This window comes from Peromyscus eremicus, chromosome 1, assembly GCF_949786415.1.
Source record: "Peromyscus eremicus chromosome 1, PerEre_H2_v1, whole genome shotgun sequence".
Taxonomy (NCBI): Eukaryota; Metazoa; Chordata; class Mammalia; order Rodentia; family Cricetidae; genus Peromyscus; species Peromyscus eremicus.
In genome coordinates, this window is record NC_081416.1 from 78,028,496 (window position 1) to 78,051,261 (window position 22,766).

Below are 22,766 nucleotides of genomic sequence, written 5' to 3' on the forward strand. Positions count from 1 at the left end.
CTGCGATGGATCTGAGAGAACTTTCTAGGGTGTGGAACTATTACCTGGGTCATTCAGCTAGCAGTTAGGTAGGTGGCATAAAAGTCAACGCTTGGCATCTGCGCACCATGTATATAAAGTACATCATTAGGAAGAAGAAGGAGAGATGCCCAGTGGTTCAGAGTGCATGTTTCTCTCACAGAGGACCTGAATTTGGTTCCCAGCACCTGTTGTAAGCACCTAGGTCAGGTGGCTTACAACAGCCAGTAACACCACCTCCAAGGGATCTGATGTCTCTGTGTCCTTGGGAGGGGGACAATTTAGGAGGCAGGACTTCCTTAGATGAAGCAGGCCACTGGAAGCATTCCAGAACTCTCCTGGTTTCCTGGTTTCTTGCTCTCTCCCTCTGTTTCCTGATCACCATGAAGTGAGAAGCTTTGCCCTATGTATCTGATCCTTCCATGATGTTCTGCCTCACCACAGCCCTGGACCAACAGAAATGACCTTTCCTTGTTCCTGTTCATTGTCTCCAGTGTTTTGTCACAGTGATGGAAAAGTGGATTAACACAGGTAGTGAGACTCCAAGCTGATCTCCTGCATAAGCTCTTAGTTTTTTAAACCATTAAGTACACTAGATTTGGGTCAGTGCTCTGTGACCTCTGAGACACTTGGGGGTGAAAGACTGAGTGAATACTGAGGACTCAAGGCTATGTCCCTGCCAAGTACAAAGGAAGAGAGAGGAGAAAAGATCTTTGTTCTGACAGTAACCTCTTGCTCATGAAACTGGCCTCTGTCTGTGCAAGTGTCAGAACATGCATTCTGGAAGAAAGGCTGAGTTTCGAAAGACACCTGAGAGCAAGGGAGTTTTGTGACCTTGTGGTATGCCTTCAAAGCTCTTTATCTCATAAGAGCTGTGTATTCCCAGAGTGGGATGGAGGGAGATTATTCTGAGAGCTTCAATCCCTTCTGCCTTATTCACCAATGACTCCCCAGATCCAGTCCTGGATAACTGTTAGTGACTGAATAAGTCATCCATCTATCCATCCATCCATCCATCCATCCATCCATCCATCTGTCCATCTTTTCAACCTTTCATCAACTTTACACTTCCTCATTCTTGTCTGCCTGTCTTATCATAATCTTATCATAAATTCATTTCTGACACAGACCATTACTTGTGGCTGTATTAACTCTTACCATGAGATGTCCCTGGAGACAAAATGAAGTTGTTCACTGTGGTCGCCTGCACAGGTCAATTGGAAGAGGACCCCTAACTGCTCCCCACTTGGCTCTATGCCTGTTCTGAGAATCTCATAGAAGCAGCATTTGACAGGATTAAGGTTTGATTTGACGCCACACTCAGTTGTGCCGGGCACTGGAGTAGCACTTATTGGTTTCTGAGGGGATGGAAAACAATTTAAGCAACTTCTCTTCTCTTCAGCCCAGACACACACCATTGCTCTGTTGACTTAGGAGCAGCTGCTGACACTGAGCAGAGACGGGCGCTGTCTCTGAAATCCTTCTCTCATCTGTCTCCAGCTCATCATGGAAGCACTGCATGCAATTAGGCACAAGTGTTCCTCATACCAACCTCCCGGTTCCAATCCCATCTGCTTCCGCAGAAGAAGAATGAGGCTGGGGGATAGCATTTGTCCTTGAATCTTGGAAGGATGGAAGGCAAGGATAATATGTGGGGGTTTGATTTTTAAGGATGTAGCTTAGGCTGCAGAAACAGCTGGAAAACACCGAGCAAACAAAGGGCATGAAGAGGTGACCCAAGAATTCCAGCTGAAACCGAGTGGGTGGCTCTACAGAGACATTGATCCAAATCGACTGGCGGATGAATGGAAGATTTTTTTTTTAAGTATTTCCACAAGGGGTTGAAATAAATACCCAAAGTCTGAACCATCCAACTTCTGAATAACAGAAATTTTCAGAATCAAGAAGAAGTGTGGGTCTGAGCATTGAAGAAAGAAGTGTCACATAACATTTAAACTCTTGAGTCAGCTCAGGTTTGAGAGTATGGGGAGAAGTGGAAGGAAAAGCCAGAGCTGTCCCCAGATTTCAGGGGGAGCCTCCAAAGACAGGATTTTAGGTCTATTATGCACTGGACCTAGTCTTTGTTGGGATCCCAGAAGTCCAGTGAGATTAAGATAAAGGTATGTGGGTAGACAGTAAGTGCTGTAACACTCAATGAGCAAGAGACTTGAAGTTTGGACAGTGCAAGTTAGGAGAGAGTGCTGGGGATGGGAGTAGCTTCTGTAATGGAGGAGGGGGAGGGAGGGAGAGAGGAGTGCATACATGTCCTACTCGTAAGCCTTCTAGGGAAGGTGACAACTAGAATAATTATTTTTGAAATGACACATGTTAGGTTGCTGGAGAGACACACTACATCTGGTTGAGAAGGTACGTGTCCCACTGGTTTTGAAACCTGGAAGCAAATTGGAATCCATGGAAATGTCAGCTACTAAGCAAGCCAGGCATCTTCAGAGGAGGCTCCTGTATTTAAGGCCTCTTCAAAGTTCACTTCCTTTACTCCTTTGAGAAACAGAGCATGCCCAGAGTTATCCTGTCAATTTTTTTAAAATAACTTTTTCATACAATGTATTCTGATAACAGTTTCCCCTGCCCCCTCTCCTCCCAGGTCCTCCCCATCACTCCACCCACCCAATTCCATACCTTCTTTCTTTCTCTTTAGATAACAAACAGAACAAAAACCAAGCAGAAATGATCAAAATCATAAAAAAACATATACATACAGAAAGCCACACACTCACACAAAACAAAATGTATAACCACATGAAATTGGAAGCTATAATATACAAGCAAAAGACCAGTGAGGTTAAAAAAAAGCCTAAACAAAGCAATATGAGACAAAAGTCTACAAAATATCACCAAGCTAGTTTTGTATTAGCCATCCCTCTACTGCTGGGCATGGGGCTTGTATACCGAGTGAAACTCAATTGAAGAAAAAGAACTTTTCCTTTGCAGGAGGTTGTCAGTTGGAGATAGCTTCTTGTTTAGGGATGGGAGCTCATCCCTTCTCTCAGCACTGGGGCCCCATCTTGCATGGACCTGTACAAGCCCTATTCATGATGCCACAGTCTCTGTGAGGTCACATTCACATCAGTCCTGTTGTGTCTGGAATACAGATTCCTAGATATTATCCATCTCCCCTGGCTCTTAGGATCTTCCTGCCCTCTCTTCTGCACAGTTCCCTGATCCCTGAGGGGAGAAATTTGTTGAGGACATCCCAAGTATGATTGAGTACTCCAAGGTCTCTCACTCTTTGCATGTTGTCCAGTTGCGGGTCTCTGTATTAGTTTCCATCCACTGCAAGAGGAAGCCTGTTTGATGATGGCTGAGCAAGACACTGATCTATGGCTATAGCAGAATGTTGTTAGGAGTCATTTAACTGTGATCTTCCTTTAGCACAGTGTTCTCAACCTTCCTAATGCTGGAACCCTTTAATACAATTCTTCATGTTGTAGTGACCCCCAACCATAAAATTATTTCTTTGCTACTTCATAACTGCAATTTTGCTACTGTTGTGAATCATAATGTAAATATATGATATTCAGGATATCTGATACGTGACCCCCAAAGGGGTCATGAACCACAGGTTGAGAACCACTGCTTTAGTAGAACACTAGTATTTGGTTTTCCCCTTAGACTCATGGCCTATCCAGTCTCAGGTTCTTAGCTACCCAAGGAGTGTCAGGCATGGGTTCCATCTCATAGAGTGTGCTTTAAATCCAATCATATAGTGGTTGGTTACTCTCACAACATTTGTACCACTATGATACCTTATGTATTGTGAAGCTACCTGCCATCTTTAGGATTGAAGATGAGCATGTCCAGATGTGTCTATCTACCATCTTAACCTTTTGAACTTAAACTCTATGTCCATGAGATAAGCATGCTCAAAATTACATCAAGCAGAGAAGCCAGCTTTTCTTCTTGATCTATGACCTTAAACTAACCTGCTCAGGCTTGTATTCAGTTAACTGATCATGCTCAGGGGCATTCTCATCCCTAAAGTACACTGCTGTAAGAGTATACAGGTTCAACCAGTAAAATCCACACTCTCTTCTCTTGAGGATGGCAGTCTCTCTGGAATTGGCTCCAGTGTGCTCTTCACTTGCTTCAGGTAAAAAACAAACAAACAAACAACTTTCTCCATTCCTTTATTTCTCAGTAATGTCTGGTTTTGACTTTGAACTCATCAAGATCCAAACCTATGAACTCATTGCACTTTGTTAGCAGGATGTTTTGAAAACTACAATTAGCTCCTTATCTATGGAGAAAACATTTCAAGACCCCCTGAAACAAGAGATCATAACGAACACAGAAGTACCTCATTTTTCCCACTCAGTGCCCTGAAGTATTGCCTGCCACACAGCACCGAAGGTAATCTGTGCTTCTGCACTTTACCACTTGGTGGTGCTTGGGTTCCCATGGTTGAGTAATGTAAGGCTTAAACACTGGATTTCTTCATCATTTATATGAATGTGATTTCTTCATGGTTGGGGTGAAGACTGATAAGGCTCTAATGTAATGATGCACTGGCAGCACATACTGTGGAGATCCTTTGGACAGAAAGGTGACTGATATGCTGGGTGGGATGGGTAGAGATGGTGACACATTTTTGTCACTCCATTTAGAAATGTGCCTAAGTTTAAACTCATGGATTGTTTATGTCTGGGATCCCCATTTAGTGCCTACAGAATGAAGCTGAGAATAGGTAACTAAAAGTGTGAATTGCAATACTGCAGACAAAGAGCACTGATTTGCAATATTGTAGACAAGGAACACTGCTGGACTGGTGTTCCAGTATTACCTCTAGTGATGTGGATTTAATTGGTTTGAGATAGAACATTAGAATTGAATATTTATGAAGCCCATCAGGTACTCTGATGAATAGTGTAAGCCAAGACCTTCTGGGGGTGAATAACTATCCAACATCAGGAATTTGAGTTTTTCATGTGTTTGTGGCCATGCAGCATGTTTCTTTACTGACAGTCTTTAATTCCCCTTGGGAGAATGGCAGCTTCTCTGTATGTGAGAAGCCTCAGGTACTTGGTCACTTGGGGTTTGATACTATACAAGGGCTCCCAGACAATGCAAATTTGGGGGTTGGGGTCCCTAATTCTGTCAGCTTTGTACCAGTAGATAGATGTACCGATTTCAAAGGTAAGACATTTTTGTCCGACTTGTACAAATATACCAGTTTCCCTGTCAATCAAGTTGGCTTGCTCTCTACGAGCTGCAAATGTGTGCATGATGATGGTGTGCACATGGAGCTCTCTTCCCTTGGGTTTTGTGTGTGAACTGTGCAGCGGCTGGTTCACCCCAGTGCCATGAGGCCACTCTCTCAACCCTTGCTGTAGGGACCTCCCAAACTCCTTTAGTTACTCCCCGTCCTTTTCAAAGCTTTCTGTCTAAACACTGATTTTACATGTTAAATAAAGTTGGTGTGGTCTGAAGGAGGAATCCACTGCACATGGAGGGTTTTGTTTTTGATGAGAGGTCCTGGACAAGTCTCTGGGTAGAGGTGATACTTGTAGTCTCACTGAGTTCAGAAGGAAGGATTCCAGATATGGAACATCCTAGCAAAGCCTTGGGGAAGAGACGTGACCTTTTAGGAGAGAGGCAGTGTGGGCAGTGAGACAAGAAAGCCTGAAGAGGCAGTATTAGGAGAGCACAGGCAGCAGCAGCAGCACTTCAGTGAATGTTCTGGAATTTTCCTGCCCTTTCAAACTCACTGCTCTCTAGCTGTGTGCCATCAGCGTACTGTGTAACCTCTCTGCTACAGCATTCACCTGCCAAATATTGGCCATGGGCAACTCATCCCACAGGGTTGTCTGACAGGAAGCACAAGGAAACCTGCCATGCAAACACCCAGTGTCGGCTGTAAATTATGATGAAAATTTGATTTCATTCTCAGTGAAATAAGCAGTCCTTGGAGAATTCTAAGAAGAGAGATGGGAATTGCTTCCAGGCTAAGATGATGGCTATGGCTATTATATTAAGCACAGTCTGAATTGGTTAAGTGGAGAACCCAAGGTTCTGCAAAATGGCCATTGTGGTGCCTTGGAGCCAGGTGACAGTGGCTCTTTATCCCACTTTGGTTACTTAGAGCTACTTCCTACTCTGAACTAAGGCCCCTCTTGTTCTTGACTGCAAACCAAAGACAGCAGGAAATGAGGCAGAGAAATATAGATGGCCAGATCATATAAGGCGTTAATTGCCATTCTAAGAAGCATAGGCTTTCCCATAAAAGCAGTGGGGAGTCTTTGGAATGCTTCTGAAGCAGGGGAATGAGGCAATCAGATTTGCATTATCCAAAGCTTGCCTTGGTACATGTAAAAGGTGATAAGTAAGACACATTTGGAGCACCAGAAATGAGTGTCATTGGATAGGTGACTGCATAGTGACATTAAGTTCTAGGGGAAACCAACTAAGATTGGACCTGTGTTTTGCTCTTCTGGTGGTGTATGGGGACTTCTAATCTAGGGTACAGATTGTAGTGTTGCAGTGGGCTGAACTTGCTGGAGCCTGGAGAGAAACACCTCACATGAGGCTGGCTGGGAGAATTTCATCAGGCAAAAATGTCACAACTTCATCAAAGCCGCTGGAAATAATGCTAGACACCTGCCTGATTCTGCACTAAGGTCACATGGTGTGGCAGCTCATGGGCCCCAAACAATGCAAATACGTTTTGTTTGACCCTCTCTGTATTTAAAAACATGAATTAGTTTCCATGGCAATTCCACATTAACACTTGAATTTTCCCGTACAAACACTCTGGCTGACCACATCAAGGCTCCTTCCCATGGGCAGTCAGTCACGAGTCACAGATAGGAGGCAATGATTCCTGATCTCCAAGTGGCCCATCTACAAATTCTCCTACAGTTTCCTCTTCCTGCAGGCACTGAGGAGGGCTGCGTGCTTCTAGGCCAAGCTGTGTCCACATGCACTGTAAAAAGAACTGAAGTCAAGGGAAAGATCAGAGGGTCCTGGGATTTGGACTCCTGCTTGTCATTTATGCATAGCCCTCCTCATTGCCCAGGCTCCACACTTGGTGATGCCCTAGCTGTGGTCCCTAGGGTCCACTTCCCCTAGGAGTTCTCTTCCCTCCCTCGATTCTACCACTACTTGTGCCTGGCTTTCTGGCCCTGGGAATAATTGGGTCTGAGCAAGCACTGCCTCTATAAATATTAATTTGGATATGCTTGGAATACTCTGCTGCTTTTAGATGAATTGCTAAATAGCTTTCTAATATGGAGCTTCTTGACAAGCACAGTCAGCTCTCTCTGCTTGCTGCCTCCAGCCTCAGTCGGGTGGGGGAAGGTAGACACACTGGAAATCACAAAGATTTCTTTTAAGAGGTGAGCTTTATGTGGCTCAGCTCTGAAGCTGCGGGCACCCTCCGACCCTTCTGAATAGTCTCAGTAAGATAGTACTACCCTTCTTTGTCCAAAATCCACTATCAGGAGTGTGGGCTTCTAGCAAGCAACAGGTCATAATTAGGGTCTTATTCTGCCACTTAGGAAAGGCATGCCTATGGTCAAGTTACTTAACCTCTCTGCACCTGAAGCACCTCATCTGTAAGATGAAGGTGGTGATGTGTGCTGCCTATGGTTGTCATGGAAATCAAATCAGCTATCTTACAGGTGGTTCTCAAAACAGGTCAATACTATTAATGAAGAAGGGGGATTTTAGAGAGACCTTGGAGAAGCCAGTGTGTTTATTACTTTATGTTCTTTGTATGTGTTTGTGTGAGTGTGGTATATGTGTGTGTGTATGCATACACACATGTGGAATCCAGTGAACTATGTTCTTTTATCACTCACTTTTTGAAGCAGGATCTCTCACTGAACCTGTAGCTTACTAATTTAGTTAGTCTGAGTGGTCAGTGAGCTCCCAGGATCCTCCTGCCTCTGACTCCTAGTGATAAGGTTATTGGCAAACATGACCAGGACTGTTGTTTGTTTGTTTACTCAGGCACAAGGTTTTCAAACTCTGGTCCTTATGCTTGTGGAGCAGCTGCTCTGCTCACTGACCCGTCTTCTCTGTCCTGCCAATGCAGGAGATGGTGCTGATCGGCTGTATAGACTTGAGAGCTGTTGCTGAAAGGTGTGGATACTAGTCAAGGTAGAAAAAGCTCTACCACAACATTGGACCAGCTCAGCCATAACTATATTTCTGGGTTTTTTGTTTGTTTGTTTTTGTTTTTTTGTTGTTTGTTTGTTTGTTTTTTGTTTGTTTGTTTGTGTTTTTTTTTTTTTGAGATAGAGCCCCAATATGCAGCTCTGCAGCTCAGGCAGGCTGTGAACTAATAATCTTTGAGCCTCAGCTTCCTAAGTGCATGCTACCACATCCAACTTCAGTTGTATTTTGGAGCAGCAAATGTGTGTGCTTACTCACCCTCCATTTGCACACTGGAAAAACACCCTGAGCACCATGATGCAGCAGGAAACAGATACAGCCCTGGTATCTTCCATGGGAGACATTTGTTTTTGGGAGCCCCTGGAGTCTAGTGGTTAGTGGTTCAGACTTTGGACTACAGGGGGCAGTAGCCCAGCATTATGTGACTTGTTGACCTTGGGCCAGTGATCTCAGATCAAAACCATTTAATTTCTTTTTCCACAACATGGGAACAATATCTCCCTACCCAAGTTGGATGTATGCAGCTTTTGATTGCCTTGCCTGCTAAGATTTATTGTTTAAGGTTCAAATTCAACAGACTAACTGATACAAACTTGTTTCATGTGCTGTCAAATGAACATGAGTGTGCGTGTCCTTTTCTGAAAGGAATGTCCTAGACCCAGCAAATGTCAAGTTCTGCACTAAGCCCAGTGTATAGCATGGGCAGCCCCTCCTAGAGCTCAACTTTGCTTGCTCTCTGCCCCAATTTCAGATCTTCCTTCATTTCCTGGAGGGAGTGGGCTGGTGAAGAAGGGGTTGGGCCATCAAGTTATCTTTGTAGTGACCCACTCCTTTCTGTCTCCCATAAGGGCAGTGAACTAGAGTCTCAGCATCCCCTAGGAACTTGAGCCAGATAGGATGTTCTTTTGTGGCTTTGTGGAATCCCAGCTCAGGAGTCAAGAATAAAAGCCAAGGCTGTTTCTGGCCTTGGCATGCATAATAGTTGATCTTGATTGTCAGATACCTAAAACTAGTGATTTGTGTCTCTGAGTGTGCCTGGGGAGCATTTCCCAAGAGAACTGGCAGTAGCAGAGAGGAAAAGGCCCACCCAAATGTGAATGGCATAATCAAATAGGTTGGGAGCCCATATGGAAAAAGTTGTGAGTGGAAGCCAGCACTCACATGCAAACTCCACTCTTCCTGAGCTAGTACTCATCACCCGAGGACATCAGACTCCAGTTTCTTCAGCTTTCCAATAGATCTCCAAGAAGCCTCCAGACCTTTAGACAATAACTAGGACTATATCAATGGTCCTTCTTGTTCTGAGACTTCCAGCTTGTTAAAGTTACCAGGTTCTCTATCTCTCTGAGTGTCCAGGTGACTCAGTCTCCTCTTCTGTAAACCAATTCATAGATAGATGGATAGATAGATAGATAGATAGATAGATAGATAGACAGACAGGGAGATAGAGAGAGGTAGGGAGATAAACAGATATATAAGTACAGTCTATGGTTTTGTTCCTCTGGAGAACCTTGCAGCATGCTCTGCAAAAATCTTCTAGACCTGTGGTTCTCAACCTGTGGGTCACAACACCCCACAAGAGTGTATATCAGATATCCTGTATATCAGATATTTACATTACAATTTATAACAGTAGCAAAATTACAGTTATGAAGTAGTAATGAAATAATTTTTGGTTGGGGGTCACCACAGCACAAGGAACTGTATCAAAGGGTCGCAGCCTTAGGAAAGTTGAGAACCGCTGCACTAGACTGTCAATTCTGGTAGTGCAGTGCAGTATTACAGGCATGGGCACTGATGCTAAACTCATTAGTTGCTTTGCCATGTTCTGGCTACGTGATCTGTAGAACCTTACTTAACTTTGAAACTCATTTTCACTGAGAGCAGCTGAGCTTTACTTGGAGCTCAAGCAAATGGAAGCCGTCAGTTGGCAGGAGCCGCGGAGTAAGCACTTACAGAATGCTCAGTGCTGTGTGTTACCTGGGCACTCCCCTTCCTCAGACTCCATGATGTCCTTGGCTGAGAAGAGGCCAGTGCTAAGCCTGGGATGAAGGGAAGCGTAACATGATTGGTGGTGGAAGGACCCTACTCCATGCGGGATAATCCACACAGGTGAAATCCCTCCTCTGCAGTCATGCACAAATGTCCATGCTATCTTTGGCCTTGGCATGTGTGATGCAATGATTTTTTTTTGTCTTGATTGAGAGATAATCTGGTTTTATTGTTATTGTTAAGACTGGTGTCACTGATGTTATCTGGACTGGACTGTAGACAGTCCTGGTGGTGAATTGGGGTTGTGTAAACTCTGGTTTTCACTGAAAGAGCCCCAGCACAGGGGAGAGAGACTAGGATGGGATAACTCTGGGAGAGAAAGCTGGCCTGGACCAGAGGGCTGTCATCATTTACATGTGTCCTTTGTTCCAGGAGCAGTTTCCATAATGAGCTGCTAATTGTTCTTTGAAGACTCCTGCCCCTTCCTTGACCTGACTCAGACAGACACTACAAAAGCATCTTATACAAGCCCCAAGCCACACAAGCTCACACAGGCTAGAATGTCATGCGCCCTTAAGGCAATTGGGGAAAACCCAGGCAAGAGCAGTCTCCAAGGCAATCACACTGCCAGAGGCTGGGCTGCTCCAACAGTCTCCCCCTGCTGTGAAGGTTGAACCTGCTTCTTTCTGCGGATGCTCAGGGCAACCCAGCTGGCTGCTTTCAAAGGCTGATTTTCAGGACAAAGGAGCCAGGTGCCTGAAGATGCAGTCAGGTACCTTCAGATGCTTCTTGGTTTCTGATGGAATTCCCTCTGGTAAATCCATCGTAAGTTAAACATGCACTTATTACACCTGATATACTAAACTGCAGAGCTTAGCCTGGCCTCCCTGAAATGTACTCAGAACACTTACAGTAGCCTGCAGGTAGGCAAGATTGTCTAGCACAAAGCCCATTTTATAATAATGCATTGAATACCTCATGTAATTTATTCAGTTCTGTACTGAATGTAAAAAGCAGAATTGGTGTGTTGTATGCTTTCAACCAATTCTAAAGTGGAAAATTTGTAAGAGACTCATGGTAAGTCACGACTGTCTGCATTTTTCTCAAGAAGAATAGGACCAAGAATAAAGTGCTAGCCATTTTTGCTCATTTTATCAGCCTTTGAACTCAAAGAAGCTAGGACTCATGTCTGTCTAGTTGGTATCTGCCTCTACAGTGCTCAGCATGTAGCAAGTACTTGTAAGTACCAGATAGATGGATGAGTGAATGAATATGATGGAATGGATGGGTGGATGCAATGATGAATGGATGAATGTGTGGTTGGGTGAATAGGTGGATATATAAATGTATGGATGAATGAGTGAGTGAATGAGGGTGTGACTAGGTGGGTGGGTGAATGGATGGATGATAAATAGATTGATGTTAATATAGTTGGAAGGATGGATGAGTAGGTGGTTTGTGGATAAGTTTCTATGTATCTTTGATATCACCTGACACCCTTAGACAGTTATAGCCTAGTTCCCAGCCTATTCTTCTAAACTCAGAGGTTTGACAGAAAAGTCATTCCTTGGCTCATTCCTATCTATTTCCATCTAAGTGGCTGACACCAACCCACACTTTTCATCACTAACTAGTTAGTATCTGCCTCTACAGTGCTCAGCATGTAGCAACTACTTGTAAGTACCAGATGGATGGATGAGTGAATGAATATGGTGGGATGGATGGGTGGAAGCAAGGATGAATGGATGAATGTGTGGTTGGGTGAATAGGTGGATATATAAATGTGTGGATGAGTAACCTAAAAGTCTTTGGTTATTCTTTCCAGAAGCCCCATTCACCCACACTTACATTCTGAACATAGGCATCCTCCAACTGCAACAATCCTCATATGTTACACACTCAGTGCGATGGCACACTTCTTCCCTATGGCACAGTCCAACCTATCATCAGGCCAACAGCCTCACATGCAATGGTCGAGCAATGTAGTTTCCTTCCATCTTGTGGCTCAACCTCAAGTCTTACACTCTAAAGCCAGTTACTTAAGCTATGAATACGAAGACTGAAACAAGGATCTACTGAGTAATAAGTGACTAAGTTTGAACATGGCATACAGTTTATTTTCGGACATTTCATGTGCCAAGACCATCATCATATGACTCCAGCTTAAAAGTAAACAAAGCAGGAGCTACACCATAGAAATAGAGTTGGCGAGCTTGTCTGGAGTTCACTGAAGAAGTCAATCTATGTTGAACAGACTTAGTTATTAGGCCTTGGATGAAAGAGTTTAGTAATTGTAGAGAGATGGAATATCATGAATCAAGGACCAAAGCTTTCTTAGACTCTCTTTAGTCTCTATCAATAACTTCACCATCATCCTCTGGATCAGACCTATCATCCTCATGACTGCTAAATAAGATACTGGGATAAGTAACTAAGCCTCTATCAATGTGTTTGTTAAATACATTTATTCAGAATTTTCTTCTATTCTCTTCCAGGGTGGACAATATCATTCATGAATCTATTCCTAGCCAGAGTCCCTCATATTTAGTTATAATTGTAGTAGTTCAGAGGCCGGAACATCTGCTCTGTTTCTCTCTCCTCATTAACCTTTTGTAAAGTTGAGGCCACACCATTTTCTTACAGTTCCCTCTCTTGATTGGTCCTTATTCTGTGGTTTATTTACAGACACACATGAGAGAGAGAGAGAGAGAGAGAGAGAGAGAGAGAGAGAGAGAGAGAGAGCCTATACCTATATACATCTTTGCACACTGTATTTTCTCTAGTCTAGTTCTCAATCAAAGGCTGAGACTTGGCTCCCAGGCATTCTACAGAGGAGGAAGGCTGAAGAATCACTGGTGAAATACCCCACTGAGACACCCAGACCCGACTGCTTCATCTGTGAGCAATAGGAGGGGCCCTGGTTATCATGGAAGCTGCAACTGGGAGTGAAACATGTGAACACTGGCTGGCTGGCCTCTGATGCAAAAATTCCTGAGTACAGTCGGGGTGGGAAACAGACTGTGTTTAGCAACCTGCACCAGCACTGAAGATCAGAATGACCTGTCTGCAATGGTGTATTGCAGTTGGCTGTGACAGTAGTGGGTCAGCTCTGGACAGAGATAGCTGCACCAGGTCTGGGTGCAAAAGGGATCAGAGCATTGGCAGCAGCAGGGAGGGAAGCAGACTCATTGACCTGACTGGGAACTCATTTGAGTCTCAGTCTTTCCCCATCCTCTTCAGATTTGACAGCTGTTTTCTGATTGGTCCCATTTTAAACCTCATTTGCATATACACACACCCAGCCAATCAGAGCTCCCCAGGCTCTATATACCAGTGTGCACACAGAAGCCCTGCTCTCAACTGTCTCCCAGGCTCTGGGGAGGACCTTGGCTCCTAAGCACTCATCAGAACGCTCCTCAAACCTTTCTGCAGATTGTCCTGCAGGAGACCCACCACAGGCAGGAGAACACACTGTGACTCCAGCTGTTGTTGCTCCACACAGCTCCTACTTTAAGATCTTCTGTTTCCTGCCCTAACTTCCAAGATTTGCTGTTTTATCTGTAAACAGGGGGACTGCTGTGGGATGTTCTGTATGGCAAATGTGTTGCTGATTGGTCAATAAATAAAACACTGATTGGCCATTGGCTAGGCAGGAAGTATAGGCGGGACAAGGAGGAGAATAAAGCTCGGAAGTGGAAGGCTGAGTCAGAGAGACACTGCCAGCCGCCACGATGACAAACAGCATGTGCAGATGCCGGTAAGCCAGGAGCCATGTGGCAAGGTATAGATTTATAGAAATGGATTAATTTGAGCTGTAAGAACAGTTAGCAAGAAGCCTGCCACGGCCATACAGTTTCTAACCAATATAAGTCTCTGCGTTTACTTGGTTGGGTCTGAGGCTGTGGGACTGGCAGGTGAGAGAGATTTGCCCTGACCGTGGGCCAGGCAAGAAAACTCTAGCTACAGGGGACTCTCCCAGCCTTTGAGAACTGCTAGAGTCTAGAGGTCAGCAACTCCTGCGCTTCTCATTGGTGACCTCTTTCTGAAGACTTGCTACGTGAGGGTCTGTGCTCTGCCAAGAGCACTCAGTTTTAATACCTGCAGCCCCTGTTAGAATCCTGCTGCCATCAAGGGTCTCAGTTTCTAATTTCATTCATGTTTGTTCTTTCCCTTTTGAACTGTTATGGGTGAAAACCAAATTTCCCCTTTGCTTGTTCACCCTTCACTGTCTGCATAATCCATTCTTGGAGAGAGGGCAAGACAAGAGCCCAAGATAGGAGAATTGACTCTCCATCCTGCCAAACTCTAAATCAGAGTGATTGCATTTAGGTCACTTCAAGAACATGGATGGGGGGCTTTTTACAGGCGCATGGATGACTCAAAGACAGCTACATCATGGAAAAGCCCACCCCCAAGACTCACTTTCATCTCTAGAGCTCCCTGCATGCTTTTCAGATAAGTAGGCTGGTCCTTCTGTGTTTTCTCAGCAGTTGTTACTTTTTGCATAACTTTGTGAACCCTGGAACTTTTGCTTACTTCCTGGGTCTTGTACGTTTTACTTTCTGAGTCCGAAAGAGCTTCCTTCTAGGAGAAAATGTTTCAATTTAGAAGAAGTCGCTGCACAAAAGGCCACTTATGCCGATGTATATTTCTACCAGTCCTGTGGGAGAGTTCTATCTGCTATATTTCTTTGACATCGTTTAATATGATCAGCCTTTAAAGTTTGCTTTGTCTGATTTGTTTTTGAGACAGGTTCTTGTTATGTGCCTCAGGATACCTTCAGATCCTGCTGCTCAACTTCACCAGGCTTTGTCTTTTATGCTTTAACTCCACTGTAGGTGCTGAGATGGCCACTTCCTACTGCTCTCTCAGGGAACCCCAACAGCCACAGTGAACTCAAAATGGTGTTTTTGTTCTGCTCTTCACAAGCCCTCTTCAATCCATTTTTCAAGCAGCATCAGAGGGTATCACTTTCCTATTAGAGCCCTGGACTTCCTTCTGGTTTTACTTAGGCATAAATTTGTGCTCTTACAATGACCTTCAAGTCTCCACATCTCCCTTCTCAACATTCAGACTTTAGCCTAAATAATGCCTCCTCAACAGGCCTTTCTTGATCACCCAACTGAAATTATTTCTCCATCTATTCCCTCTATCTAACCTATTATTGTGTTTTCTCTACACTTCTAATCATCATCTGCATCGTTTAGTCCATTGGCTCATCTGTGAACTATCTTTACCACTTAGGCGCAAAACTCTTAAGAGCTTGGAATTGAAGTTATGTGCATTGTGTCTCCTCCTGTATCAGGGTCTAACAGGTACCTTGAAAACTTTCTGTGAATATTAGGTGAGTGATCTGCCTCTGCCATGGAGCTTGGTCTTGGGCAGCCCATAGTTCATGTTCATGTGCCCTTTTATTTTGGCTTATCACAGAGCCAATGCATATCTCAAGTAAATGCCTGACCAAGAACAGACTGAACCCACAACTTGACAGCTCTGTTTTCTCTCGAATCCTTCTGAGTCTCCTAGAAACATTCATTAACTTTCCAGTCCAAATCTGCCCCCTGTTTCCTGAGAACAAACCCCTTCTCTACAGCTTCTATAAAATCTGCCTTCCAGGGGACTCTTGGGGAAGAGAGATTTACTCTCCCTTCCAGAGTCACCTGTGAGGGCAAGAAAGGTATTGCTATTATTTTATCCATTTTTCACTTGGATAACCTGGGGCAGGAGTTAATGGAATCTTTCTCTGCACCTCCTATTGTGTCCCCCCAGATACCTGGAGGCCTCTGTTATGGACTGAGTGCTGAGACTGCATGCTAAGGGCCCTCTTCTTCCAGTGCTCAAGCCAAAGCAGGAACAGAGAAGGCTGTTCTGAGTGCTCTGTAAGAAATAAGGCCTCTTCCAAGCAAGTTCTAGTGGCATAAAGAATTGACACCATAAAATAGGCAACATAGTCACAGCCTACAGGGATCATTACCAATTTGGAATGGCAGGCAGAGATCCCCTGGGCAGGTGGCAGAGATCCCCTGGGCAGGCGGGGTGGACAGGGTTGGCAGGCCCTGTGCTGAGAGGCCCTTCTTTGTCTCTCTCTGCCTCTGTCTTATCTGACTCCACCTCTCGGTTTCTCCCTCTCTGTTTCTTTTTCTTTCCCTCTTATTGGCCTCATCACTCTTACTGCAAGACCATGTGGACCTGTCCTCTAAAATGACAAAAATAATGTCTCCACTCCTCCCTAAAGAACACATGCATCTCTGGAATGAAAATCTCAGAGATCTTACTAAAACCATCTCTTTTCTGTGCACACATGCAATAAAAATTATGAATAAATACATTTGCCCTCCCCCACATACCTCTACCCATTTAGAGGAACCAGTTCTTTCATATTTGATCCCTTTCTATCTCAGTTTCTCCCCATTACTTAGACCCAGGCTTCTGAAACAATAAAGCTTAGACTCTTCCTTCTGAGTATTTTGATTCTCTCTATCTTTGTCATGTACCCTTTTGTGTTGGTCAGCTTTCTGCCACTGTCACAAAACACCAAAGGTAATCAACTTTAAAAGAGGAAGGATCTGTATTGATTTGGTTTAAGAGGTTTTGGTCCACAGTTAGTTGGCTCTGCTATTTGTAGAACCATGGAATGGCAGATCATTATGGCTGTAGTACATGGAGGAGCACAGCTGCTCACCTCAAAGTGATTAGGGAGAAAAGAGTGGGTGGATGAGAAAGTAAATGAGTGTTTGGGTGATAGATTGATATATGGATGTGTAGATGAAGGGATGGTTGCATAAATGCATGTGTGTGTAGCTGGATGGGTGGTAGAATCAATCAACCCACCCACCTGCTCATGCCCAATGCCCTTATTTCCTTCTCTTGCACTATATACCTCCTATAGAGAGCAAATCTTTAGTACATGGCTTTTAGGGGCATTTAAGTGCCAAATTGTAACACTTATTTTATCTTTGGTCTTCACACACTTGTGAGATAACACTATTTGCCCACAATTCTACAGAGCAAAGCTTAATACACGCTTTTCTCTCTGTGGCTGTTCCCTTGGGGCACAATTCACAGTTTTGACTTCCATCACACTCTCAGAAAGTTGTCATTATGATTGATAGAAATAATAGATGGCTCTGATTTTTTGCCTTTGGTCATCTTTCACTTAGTGGAAAGGAGTTCAAAGGAGTATAACAACAGTCCTATGCAGAAGGGCAAGGAGCCTAAGAACTGAGGCAAAGAGAGTTGTATTCCTGCTGCACATCCATCTACTTTCCTTCAGGGACTTGGATCTCTTTGTCTACAAATGGGGCTGCACAGTATTTATCCTCTGTACACAACATGGGTAGATGAACATCTTGCAGGATATAAATAAATATCTTTCTGGTTCCAAGGAGCAAAAAAATCAAGAAGAGTACAAAATGCATGTCCATTTTATTGAATTGATCATCCATGCATCTATCTTCCCATCCACTCACACACAAATCCACACATCCCCCCACCCACAAATCCACACATCCATCCACTAATTCACATGTTGATCCACCCATTAATGCACTTTACCCATCCATCTATCCATCCACACACATCCACTCATTTACCCATACACCTACCCACTCATCAATCTACACTTTTATTTATCCATTCACCCATCCGTCCAACCACCCATGTATCTAACCATCGATTTATCAACCCACTCATCCATATATTAGTGCATCTACTGACCCATATATTCATTCATCTATACATCAATGCAAAAATTTACTCATATATCTACCCATTAATCAATCCATCCATTCATTCAGCCATCCACCCATCCACATATTCACATCAACTACAAATCCATATATCCATCCATCCACCCATCAAACAAGTTGTCTATTCATCTACCCATCCACTACTTTCTATGTCCACTTTGATCACTCTAGTCAAGGCCATCATCTTCAGGACACACTGTTGCCATCTACTTTGTTTCCTTGCTTTCATTCTTACACATTCTTCTAGAAACTGGTATTTTAGCTATTAGCTGGAATGCTCTCTTAAAAATGCCAACTAGTTCTTGGCTATCCCCATCTAAAATGCTCCTGTGACCCCTCACACTTCCTATGATGTGATCCTTTAACTCAAGATTCTTGATTATCTAGCCCATTGTTCTCTCTCTGACTTGTCTTTTGATCACATTTCCCCAGCTCCACTATACTTTAACCATTTGAAAGGTTGTTCAGTTCATTTAACATACCAAGAATTCTCTTGCCTAAGTCATTCATCCTTATCTCTTTTATTTCTGATTCTCGTAAACATAGTCTGTTAGACACTTAACAAGTGTTAATGCATGACTAATTAAGCATCATTATATCACTATATCACTCAGAGTGCCCTAATAAGCCCCATCATAACTGGCTGACACTATCAATTCTGTATTTGTACAAATATTCCTTGTTTTCTCTTTCTTTTGGAGTAAATTAAAGAACTTCCACCGAAAATAATTTATTGAGAGTTTTATATTTATTGGTACAATTCAACTATCACTAAATGCTTTGGGATTCAGAGCTCAATGGGGCTGTTTTATTACAGGATATAGCATTGTTAGAACTTCCTAATATAAATAATGACATGATCTGTTCACAGTTCACCATAGGACGCAGAAGCTTCTACATAGAGAGCAAACATTTTTTTTCTAAGAGTGATAGATTTGACCTTGATCTGATGTCAGGAGCTTAGATCCCTTGCCTCAAAATATATTTCCTCTACTTGCTGATGCAAAATTCCCAGCTTCACACTGAGCTTTCCATACTATTATCTTGGATGAAACAGGTGTTCCCAACTCCTCCTGAGTGTAGTAAGCTACTGTCCCCACAAAGTGACAGGGTAATTCTCAGTCAATGCCCATAGGGATTCAGGTCAGTGTGGGAGTGGCTAAATTGATCTCACCTTCTAAATTCTGAATAGATGGGTGAACCAAAACTCCCCTGTATTGTTGAGGGTTCCGTTCCACCTATCCAGGCTGATGGCTAACCTCCAAGGTAGAGGGTACATTCTCGTCTTTGACTTCTAGGTATGAAGTGAATAGGAACATCAGAAGTGGCTGAATCGAGGGGAAGATATCCCTTGTTCTTTCTATCTTGTGTTACAAAGAAAAGAAGTCTGGAGTTGGGGAATTCTGAGTCTTACCTACAGCTTTGACCCTGCTTCCAGGGTGATATTAGCCAAGCCATTTTCCATCTTTGATCTTCAGCTTAAGGCCCAGACTTGCCATTTGTAAAGAGAAGCAGAACCAGCTATTCTAAGTCTGTGATTATCAAGTGGGGATTATGTTTATCCAGGCTATGACCTGCCAATTGCTCAGTAAATCCACAGGCCACCAGTCTGACAGCCTGGCCAAATGGCTGAGTTCTCTAATTATATGCAATTTTCATGTAACTCAGCAAGAAGCAGAATTGGTCTCTGAAAAAAAATTGTCTATACTGAGGGCTTTGAACAAAAATGAGTTTGTTTTATTTTCTGATTTATTTCTTTTTTTCCAACCTTTCTTCTTCTCTCCTCTCCCCTTTTCCTTTCTGTCCTCCATTCTGTTATTATCCTTTCCTTTCTTCTTTCCTTCCTTTCTTCCTTCTTTCCTTCTTCCCTCTCTCTCTCCCTACCTCCCTCTCTCCTTCCCTCCCTCTCTCTGTTCCTTCCTTTCCCATTTTCTTCTCTTTACCTTACCTGATAACTATATACTAGCCTCATTTTCCTCCTGGATTTAATTCCCTTAAAGAAATAGGTTTACAGTGGTACAGGGAGGATGGAGAATATCACTCACTGGGGTTAGAAGGAGAGAACACAAGAGAGAATGGAGGAGAAAGAGGGGATCAAAGAGAAGAGAGGAGAACATAGAAGGGACCCAAGGGCGTAAGAAGGAGGGGGAGGGGGTTGGGGATTTAGCTCAGTGGTAGAGCGCTTGCCTAACAAGCACAAGGCCCTGGGTTCGATCCTCAGCTCCAAAAAAAAAAAAAAAAAAAAAAAAAAAGGAGGGGGAAAGAGAAGGAGAGATAAGATTAACTTCTAAGGCAAAGGCTCATGTGGTGATGGTTGGGCTGACTGACCAGGCTAAGTTTGCAGGACCTGCTGGAGACTTGCTCAGGCAAGGATGTTGGTCTTGGAAGGCAAAATTTCCTCTTTTCTTGAGAACTTTGGTTTTGGTTTTACAACCTACCCATCCTGTCCAAGACAATGTCCTTTACTTGACACTAGCTAACTGTAGATCTTAGCATCTTCAAAATCCCTTCCCAGCAACACTTAGATTAGGATTTGATCCGGTAACCAGATGGTTTCAGTTGGCAGGGTAGGCACACAGAAATTAAAAACACAGCGTCTGTATTCATTCAGGACCGTATTCAACACCTCCAGACCTCAAATACTGTCCATCAGGTACACCCTGGCTTGGCTCTTCACCGTGTCCTCCCATGGATAGCAACCACAGCTCTGATCATCAGCCAGGGAAACCAGGAGCCTCTTGAGCACTTGACAGTCTAGGACTCTCAGTTGGGTGCTAGCATGTCAAGGGGCTGAGGACATGATCCCAGTGTCTAGGTCGGGCTTCTGGAATCAGTACCAAGACCACTGAGGAAGGATTTCTTCTTCAACCAAATCCATGTAGATTGACTTCAGTGCCAGCAAGAAGGGCAGAATGTGTGGTGCTCATAACAAGGCCCTCAAAGGGAGCAGGGAGAGCTCGGGGCTCATCAACAGGCACTTTAGCAAAGAAAGACAAGGAAAGCTTCAGGTTTGGGTCAGTTGAGACCTGATCACAGAGAATTAGAGAGGGTAGGGGCTTGTGAAGAGCCTCTTAGGCATGAGGTAGCCTATACTGCGGTAGCTGTGATTGTAGTACCAGTAAGTGCCCTGAGCAGCAGTGACTTCCTGACCTTGTGCTGTGTGCTAGAACTGTTGAAAGCACTTTAGATGTGTTAACTCATTTCATCTTCAGAAATGGGATGGGGTAGTTATCATTGCCACCCATATTCCATGGGAAGCCCAGGGAGGTTAGGTAATTCACTCAGGTCATGTAACTAGTAGGCGGCTAAGCCAGTATTAAGAACCGGAAAGTGACACCCAGACTCTGGGCTGACAACCATGATACAGTACTATGAGAACATAGGCTCTTAAACCTGGAACCAACCCGTGCCAGCTCAGGCAGAAGATCATGCTGGGCAACAAACATGGTAGTTCTATTTCAGATGTTTTTCAAGACATCAAGAGCCTGGTGCAGGACAAGGCATGGCAAGAGCTGCTCTTCATTATGGCAGCAAAAAGATCTAGTGCAAGTGCACAGGTCACTAGCAGCGCGTGGAGCTAAGGAAAGCAGGGATGTGCTGGCATTGCCTAAAATTAGAGATCTATGAGACAAACTCAAGTTTTGATAAATTCTAGAATTTAGTCCCTGGTATATTTCCACCTTGATGCTGACCCAAGATGAGGTCATAACATGGTGACTGAGAACTGAACCTTGTAGCCAAAATTCCTTGATTCAGACCCAGCCTCTAGCCCTTATTTGATGTGGGACATGACCCGATCATTTCCCATTTGTGGACTCCAGTTGCCTATTGAAAATTAAGAGTCCATGCACCAAGGACAGGTCCTGGCTCTACTGCCTGGGGGAGGGAGGAGGGAGAAGGGAGGGTTTCCATGGCTGATATGTGAAATTAAGTTAATTATAAAATAAAAATATTAAAAAAAAAGAAAGTGAAAATGAAGTTTCCAAAAGACCTTCACTTCAATAAAGGCCAAGCCCTTGTCACTGCCAAAAAAAAAAAAAAAAAAAAAAGAAAGAAAGAAAGAAAAGAAAATCAAGAATCAAAGCAGAAAACCCTTTTCTTCTGATTATGAGTATTTAATATGACATGAATTTTCAGCCACTAGTTTCCATGTTGATTTCAGATGCTCTATAGTGCTTGGAAATAAATCCAAATCTTTATTATTTTAGTATGTCTGAAACCAAGTGAGTCCTTTCTTTAATAAATGCATGCTTTTGTATGTCTGTATGTGTGTATGCTACATGATTGCAGGTGTCCCGAGAGGCCAGAAGGGGGCATTGAATTCCCTAAGGTTACAGGCAGATGTGAGGTGCCTGACAAGCGTGGTGGGAATTGAACCGTCCTCCTCTGGAAGAGCAACAAGTGCCAGTAACAGCAGAGCTCTCTCTCCAGCTCAAATAATATTGTTTTTGTTTGTTTGTTTGTTTGTTTTTTGTTTTTATTTCTTTTTCTGCCTTCTTTTCTTCCAAAGTGGATATAACCTTTGCCTGGCTGGCCAGGTACACACAGAATGAGCAATGTTGGATGTGTTCAGCCTCAGCTCACCCAGAGTTTCAGGATCCATAGCTGACAAACCCATCTCACTGAACCCCACCCCCACCCCCAAGCTTCCCTAGGTTTATCTCTCTGAAGCAATCAGCTTACTTCCTCCCCTTAAAAGCTGAAAGTACTTAATGCCTCCATCAACACCTCTTCTGCTTAAATCCTTAGCCATTATGGTCCAGCTCCCCGCTGAGCCTCTTTCCTCATATCCCATTGAGATCTCCCTAACACAACACCCCAATATCCCACATTTTCTCCTTTGCCTAGCTTCAGGCCTTTGTGTTACCATGTGTA

General features: G+C 43.7%; 1 non-coding gene across 1 annotated transcript; it reads left to right on the forward strand.

The window, feature by feature from the left end:
- The first annotated feature begins 20,046 nt into the window (after window positions 1-20,046).
- Window positions 20,047-20,119, forward strand: Trnav-aac (transfer RNA valine (anticodon AAC)). Its single transcript has one exon. It is a non-coding gene; the product is annotated as a tRNA-Val (tRNA).
- Window positions 20,120-22,766: the final 2,647 nt, after the last annotated feature.